At 42.3% G+C, this 8,093-nt stretch overlaps 1 protein-coding gene across 2 annotated transcripts in view; it reads right to left on the minus strand.

Annotated features, from left to right (window-relative positions):
• Positions 1-8,093, minus strand: part of cdk19 (cyclin dependent kinase 19) — a 73,757-nt gene that overhangs the window by 58,117 nt on the left and 7,547 nt on the right. The gene's annotated exons all lie outside the window — the stretch shown is intronic.

An 8,093-nucleotide genomic window follows, 5' to 3' on the forward strand; every position in this document is an offset into this window, starting at 1 on the left:
TGGTGGAGCAGCTGGTGGCTGGACGGGCTCCTCGGGCCCCCCAGCTGACGAGGAAGGTTGCTGGACGGGCTCCTCGGGCCCCCCAGCGAAAACAGTGACAGAACCAGCGGGCACCAGGGTCCCTAACACACACAGGGCTGAACCAGCAGGCACGGGGGCCTCTGGCAGGGACAACACAGAACCAGCAGGCGCGAACACCTCTGGCAGGGACACCTGTAACTGAAGCTGCACTGGGCACTGGCTCTGCCCAGGCAGCGCTGGCACGGAGCAGTTCTTAGGGAGCTGCTCAATCTCCAGGGGTCCAGAGTCTGCTGGGGACTGAGACCTAGCCTCTGGTGAGGCCCTGGAGTGGCTAACTGCCCCTAAGACAGCTATGTTATGGAAAACACCCTGGGGAATGGGTGGTGGTTGAGGTCTAAGTGAAGATAGGGATGGCGTAGGTCCTCCTGAGTCTCTGAAGCATGGTGGCTGGAAGAGCTTAGAGGAAACAGCCTGTCTCAGAAGCTTCTGTTCTGAGTGAACAGATAAACAACAGTATTTTGCAGGCTGGCTGAGTTTGCCTGGGCTCCAAGCAGAAACAGGAGGCAGAGGCGGCTCAGCTAAGCTGCCAGCGGAGAGAGGAGTGGGCTGCACTAGCTCAGTAGTCTCTGGAAATGCAAGCTTGGCAGCAACAAGCACAGTTTTTTAATTGAATTTTTAGTCACTGAGTTACTCGTCAGTTTATTTGTTTTAGTTCTAGACTCTACAAGAGCATGAACAGAGTTATTTGTGTCTCCTAAGATGAAACCGCCCCCCTCGGATGGGATAGAGGACGCGTTTTTGTCACTCACCCCAGCCGGCTGCTCAGAAGTCCCAGAATCTGGCTGAGTTAGGGGGTGCCGGCGGGGTGAACGACGTTTCCTCCCTGATGAGGGAACAGAGGTGACGGAGGAAACTGGTGATGGTGGAGCGATGAAGGCTTGCTCCTCCTCCTCTGACCATATTGCTGCCAGGAAGGAGGCCGGTGAGCTAGGCTCAGAATGGCACGAGGAGGAATTCCGTGGCAGCCGTATTGAGATTCCCCTCTCAAATGGCAGTCGCCGGTGTGTAGTGGAAAGCTCCGTGCACCGCTGCTGCTGCTGTGGGGGCTTTAGGACAGAATACCGGGAGCGGGCAAAAGCTTGTAGCACCTCCTGGGCTTCGTGCAGCTGGTCCGTCAAGCCCATAAATCCCTTTAGTGGACGCAGATGAGGATTTCCCTCCAGGATCGCTTCGATAGCATTAATCCCAACTGCCATTGCCTTAGCGTCCTTAGTGTGGGAAATCCACTTGACCAGGCTGTGGATGCGGGACAGATCACACTCCCGGGATGAATCCGCTGGGTCCAGGTAATGGTCGCGTTGTTCTGTCATGGCTGTGTACCGGCAGGCAGGGAGGAAGGACCCAAAAAGCAGGATTCAGTTAGGCGAAGTTGAACTCAAAGTAAACAGCTTTTGCAGGTTGCAGATTGAACAGGGGACAAACTATACTGGGAAAGTATAAACTAACAGGCAGATGATCAGGGACCAAAACACAGAGCATAGACTGAGGGTGAGTAGACATTAACGACGCGACACAGACACAAGGACACACTGGGCTTAGATACACTGAGGGAGTCATCAAGGAATGAGAAACAGGAAGGAGACACAACTGAGAGGGTTTGGGCTAATGAGACACGGGGAGCAAAGCTAGACACACTGACATGAGGCACAGCCTTTCACAATAAAACAGGAAACAAGAAACAGACACAGACTTGACACTGAAGTGAACCTATACTAGACACAAGACACAACCCAAGAACTAACCCCTCACAAAGAACATAGAATAATACTAATAAACAAAGCATAACAAAAGGATCAGAATAAAAACCATACTACAAAGGAATGTAAAAACTGAAAATGCTGGGTCCAAATGACCCAGGACCGTGACAATCCCCTGAGCAGCAGTTTATGCCAGAGATCAGAGAACAGCCAGACTACTTCAAACTGATAAGCTGGGAACAGTAACTCAAATAACCATTTGTTACAACTGAGGTATGTGGAAGAGTATCTCGGAATGACAAACAACACTTGAAGCAGATGGACTATACAATTAGGGAGCCACACTGGTTTCACTCCTGTCAGCTAAGAACAGGAAACTGAGGCTACAATTTACATAGGTTCACCAAAATTGGATGACCATCTAAATTTGGTTTGAACAAAGACTTTTTGTATTTATCCACTCAGTGATTTTCCATTGATCAAAGGCCTACCAGACATCTGTATGGTAACCAAGCTGTTGTTTCAATAAGGAGAAGGCTCTTCTTCACTGACATTTTACTGAATTGTGAAAAGTTGTGTTTAGAGAGCTACACAATGTTCAAACAAATTACAAAAAATAATATTTCTGGACAGTGGACAATGGTTCATGTCCCATTTGAGAACTCTGTACTCTCCAGTGTGTGTTTATTCTATGTGGTTTGGATTTAAAGAAAAAGGCCCGTCACAACAAAATTAACCATGCATCAATATATGGCAAGTATAGCCTCAATACAGCAGTTACTCTGGCATCGACAAACAACTTTGCTTTGACAAAAGACCCTCACATTCTAAAAATGCAATAATTAATATTTGATTAAAAAGTTAGATGTTAAAAGTAGATTGGAGTACAACCCATTAGTTGGTCACTGTGTGCAAGTTTCCCAAAATGATAACCAATGTTTAAGGAGGAGTAGCAATGCGTTTGAATAGTGGATTAACCGACAGAGAGACGACAGGTAAAAGAATGAAAGTCTGTCTATAGCATAAGCTCATTGGTATTTGGCCAGATGAGCTAAAAATAACAGAATGCCTATTATACCCATTCCAAAGACAACATTCTTAAACTAACCACCCAAAGACACTGTGTCAGCTTTTGTCTGATCGCCCCTTTAATCACTTTAAAGATTTCTCCCCTCGAATTAAAGAGATCTGAAGTACAAGTGCAAAACACACAGATCATTTGCATAATACTTGTAATGGTTTAAATCCACTGAACAAACAACCAGCCAAGTTTCATAGTCCACGCTCTTGAACTCTTTCAAAACCCTAACGTTCAGTTTTCCAAAACTGTTCACTGCAGCACAGAACTATTGTAGAAAATGTTGGAAAATAATTACTTGTTAAAATTAATCATTATCACTGTAAGAAAAGCAAAGGCAGCCTAGCAATATTTCGCCCCAGGAGACAGAGACTGTTATGGTCTGATCTGATTATTCTGGAAAAGAATGCTGTGACAAAAGGATATATCCTATTTTTAATTTTCCAGATATCAAAAACAGAGCAATTTTATCATCAGAGGAGGAGTAATTATGAAAGGGATGATTGTTCTTCCAAAGCTTGAAAGACAAAGCAACGCAACTGTATCCTTTTAACCCACTAAGCTCCACTTGTGAATGAAACATGACACCCAGTCAGATCTCCGTGAGCAGCCAGTTCTGCAAGTAAAAAGAATGGTCCAACCAAATTTCTAACAAGACCCGTTTCACGCACGTCAATGTGAATTGTTGACCAGAGAGGTGTGACTCATCAATCATCACTACGCATCAAAATCGCAATTTGACTATTCCAAGGATGTGACGCACTGCTCCACACCCTGTTTAGCACAAAACTACAATCAGGACCAGAAAGAGAGATTGTTGAGCAGGCATGCAATCTGACACCTGCTGAAAGGCAGAAACTGACAAGCTGTGAGAGGACAGACAGAGAGAAATACAACTGGCTTTTGCTTAACCAAACTATCTAAAAAAACAAGGGACCCTGAAAATGTAAAATCAGAACTTAACAACTGGGACCTGCTCTACCAAGAGAGCTTGTGCACAGTCTTAAAATAAGTAGGTCTTAATTTTTTATCATCCACCAGATTGCCAGTAAACCACTTACACATACAGTACTCAAACAGTAAGGAACAAGATCACCATAGCCTCAAATATTGCATGTTTCTGTGCCATGCTGAAGGCTGTCTCTTGAACAGGTCTTCTTTTTCTTCCATCAATAGTACCCAAAAACCACAGTTCACCATATTCAGTCCATAATTTTACAAAATTGCATGTGCTTCAAATTTCTCAAAATGACAAATTACATGTGTGATAATTTAAGTTTAATTTATGGCTCAGCCTCCCTGGGAAAGTCTATGCCAGGGTCCTGGAAAGGAGAGTCCGTCTGTTAGTAGACCCTCAGATACAGGAGTAACAATACGGTTTCCGTCACGGTTGTGGAACACTGGACCAGCTCTTTATCCTCTCGAGGGTACCTGGGAGTTTGCCCAACCAGTCTACATGTGTTTTCGACTTGGAGAAGGTATTCAACTGTGTCCCTCGAAGTGTCCTGTGGGAAGTGCTTTGGGCGTGTGGGGTGTTTGGCCCATTGCTACAGGCCATTCAATCCTTATACAACCGTTGCAAGAGCTTGGTCTGCATAGCCAGCAACAAGTCGGACTTGTTCCCAGTGGGAGATGGGCTCTGCCAGGGCTGCCCTTTGTCAGCGATTCTGTTCGTAATTTTTATGGACAGAATTTCTAGGCGTAGCTGAGTGGCGAAAGGCTTCCACTCGGGTGGGCTCAGAATCTCATCTCTGCTTTTTGCAAATTATATGGTTCTGTTGGCTTCATCGGGTGACGGCCTCCAGCTCGCACTGTAGCGGTTCGCAGCTGAGTATGAAAGAGAATCAGTACCTCCAAATCTGAGGCCATGTCCGCAGCTGGAAAATTCATACACCCACGTGCAATAATTATGATTTGGAAATATATATATATATAGTCAAATTGAGCATATGAAAATTTCTAATTCTAATAGATCTCCTCCTCTACAGGGGTTTAAGGGTACTGGACTGATAATGGTGGTCAGGCTTCTTGATCACTTCTAATGTTCTACAGATGTTAAGGTTAGCAAAGGACCAAAAATTCTTCATTGCTGGTTGGAACACCTAAAATATATTTTAGGGGTATTTTTAGAGGTATATTTAAGAAAGAATATTTTTAAAAGCAGTTTTTACTACTGAAGAGGACAATACATATAGGGCAAATAAATGATAAAAAACTGATAAATAGTTGAGGACACAGAAAGAGAAGCCTCCACAGTAGGATTTAGGTCACAGACCTCTACATATCCAACCCACCGACAACCAACCAAAGCTGCAGACAGTCATCAATAGACAGCTACCGCTAGATCACCTAAAAAAAAACCTTATTTTACTTTTTCTAGGTACTTTTTCTTTTTCATATCTGTTGCATGGCTGTCCTTCTGTCTTTTTTTCTAAAAAATCAGTGCCAGTGCCAGGAAGATGACACCAGGATGGCACCATAATCCTTAAACCAGTATGAGAGGGTTTAAGTTCTATATAAAAGCTCGACAGCAGTTTCCAAAATGACAAAGATTAGTAACTACTTTAACTTGCACAGGTGACATTGTGGAGTAATGCCAGTACAGCAAATTTTTGACACTCACTGCTTCAACACATTCATGTAGCCAGAGATGTTTTACTGTATATCAAAAATCTGACAGAGGCTAATTAACGCAGGAAGTTCTCCAAAATACTAAAGGAGGATTCAGGGTCATCTGATCCAACCGTAACTATATACTTAATCAAAGAAGAAAGTTCTAGGCCAAATCTTAAAAGTAGAGAGGGTTCCAGTGTACTGAATACAAACTGGAAGCTGGTTCCACAGAAGAGGGGCCAGAAAGCTGAAAGCTCTACCTCCCATTCTACTTTTAAATAGTCTAGGAACACAGTATAGGGCAGAGACCATCTGCTAACTAACTTGAAAAACTAAGAGCAAGCGCATTGTCATGGTCCTGAGTCTGACGACTCAATGTTTTGCGTTTCTTTATAATATTCTGTGTTCTTGTTTATTGTGAATTTTCCCTGCAAGTTGCTTTCTCTCGTGTTCAGGTTTGTTGTTTAGGTTTTAGTTTTCCCAGTGTAGTTTATGTCTAAGTTCGGTTTTTCGCCACACTCTCCTTTTGTTTGTTGTCACTCGGGTTCTGTGTCAATAAAGCCCTCTCACTTCACTGCATATCCGCATCTTGGGTCCTTTGTTAAATTCACACGGCTTGCCCCGGGAACCCGTGACACGCATCTGGGAAAAAGAACCATTCATTTTTAAAATAATCTCACTCTATTTTTTCAGAAGACTGTATATCCAGTAGATATACAGTAAAACCTGTTCTATGTTGACAGATGAGTAAAATGCAGTGGAACAAAATCCCCACGCCAAAGAGTGAAAACCACATACTATACGGCTGAAAGCTGCTGTCCTGGGTTTGAATCGACCCCGCAGCCCTTTGCTGCGTGTCCAAGCGTTTGTTTGTTTTTTTAAATAAAAGCTCAGTGTAATAATACTGCACGTCATTTAAATCAAGTGGACTTTTTGAGCTTTTATGTACAGTCGACATGTCTTAGTAGAAATCTCACTTTCATTTAGTGTAGTGTTATATCAGTTTTCTTTGTAAAAAATGTACACACTACCCAGAACATCACAGGCAAAAAGAGGAACTGAGAACATGCAACACGTTGCTGAGTGAGTTTAAATGTTACTGGGTGGCAAAGGGGCATGGAAACTACACTGAGTTTAGTCATTACTGATGGATATGCAGGTGCAGAGTCATTTACTGTGTTTACAATATACAGTGCTCAGCTCCCCTCCAGCTGACCATGTTATACATGAAACCAGAGACCTTTACATAACAGCTCACCAGCCTGTCTGGCCACATTCTGTGTCTATCGGCAGGACTTGCTAAGTGACATACTGACATGCACTCAACCAACACGACGTCCCCTCTACTCACCTGACAGAGTCAAACGTGACAGCTGGCTACCGAATCTTACAAAGTGATTATAAAAATAAATAAACACGTCTATTGTGTGAAGCTTTATGCAGAAATATTGTAAACTATCCAAGTGACATTGTTTTGTCATTCAGTAAATGTACACTGCAGCTTCTTTTTAAGACTGAGAGAGTGGCACGCCCATATTGCTCACATGATGGGGGGAAGAGAATCTGACAATGAGTTAGAAAATGTTTGATAAGAAGGTACAAGTTGTTTTCTTTTTACTTCTTACAGGCAACACTGATGTTTTTCTATTGCAGCCTTGATCATGATCGTGGTGATCATGTGGTGGAGAGTAGATACACCTATGGTATAAATTTGAAACGTCTATGTTGCTTCAATCTTGAGTTATCACATTCACAAACTGCCGCAGGGTGACCACAATAACCCATCAACCTTTTACTGCTGAGGGATAAAAAAGCATTTATTATATTCAGTAAAATATTATTCTGCACATGGCCTCTTTATCAGTGGCATGGCAGTGAGGAGAAAATAAGATAAGAATAAAAATCCTTGAGTAAGCTGTAGAAAATCAAGTCGATAAAAACTTAAATTAATCAATTCTGCACCTTTTTAAATTGTACAAGATATATTAAGGTGTACAAACCACAGGTAGTTACAGCATCAGTCTGACCCGTTAAATATAATACGATACTTTATCTACTGAAACTTTGCCATTTTAAGTTTACTTCACAAGTAAAAGGGTGAAAACCACTGTTAAATAGATCTAATGAAGTGTTAAAAACATTCTTTATGAGAAGAGAAAATGCTTCTCATGGTTTTATGTGTGCAAGCAGTACATTTGTGCCAGTGCTAGCATCAATGTCATCACTTACCCACTTGAACTATATTCTATTACGTTTCCTTTCTACTTGAAAAACATGCCCCAGTTCATTAACAGCTTCAAAACGAAATGATCAATGACCATCCTTGGGCTGTATGGATTAGAACAACTCAGGAGACTTTTCAGATAAAATACTTTATTTTACTTTATTTCTTTGACCTTTTTAAAATTTACTAAATCTGTCAGCGATTCTGATTATAATGAATCTGTTCTGAATATACTGAGCTGCATCTCTGCCAAGTTTCATTCAACAGACATGAAGCAAAACAACGCTACATTCATTTTAATTTTAGCAGCCGCGGGTTGACCCTTTACTTACTTTACTCTGTGTTTTAGTAGCAGACTGTACCTGTTGTTTGTAGGGAACTAGAATCAAAACTACAAAGG

This window comes from Pundamilia nyererei, unplaced genomic scaffold, assembly GCF_000239375.1.
Source record: "Pundamilia nyererei isolate P.nyererei 1_Seehausen unplaced genomic scaffold, PunNye1.0 scaffold00174, whole genome shotgun sequence".
Classification (NCBI taxonomy): domain Eukaryota; kingdom Metazoa; phylum Chordata; class Actinopteri; order Cichliformes; family Cichlidae; genus Pundamilia; species Pundamilia nyererei.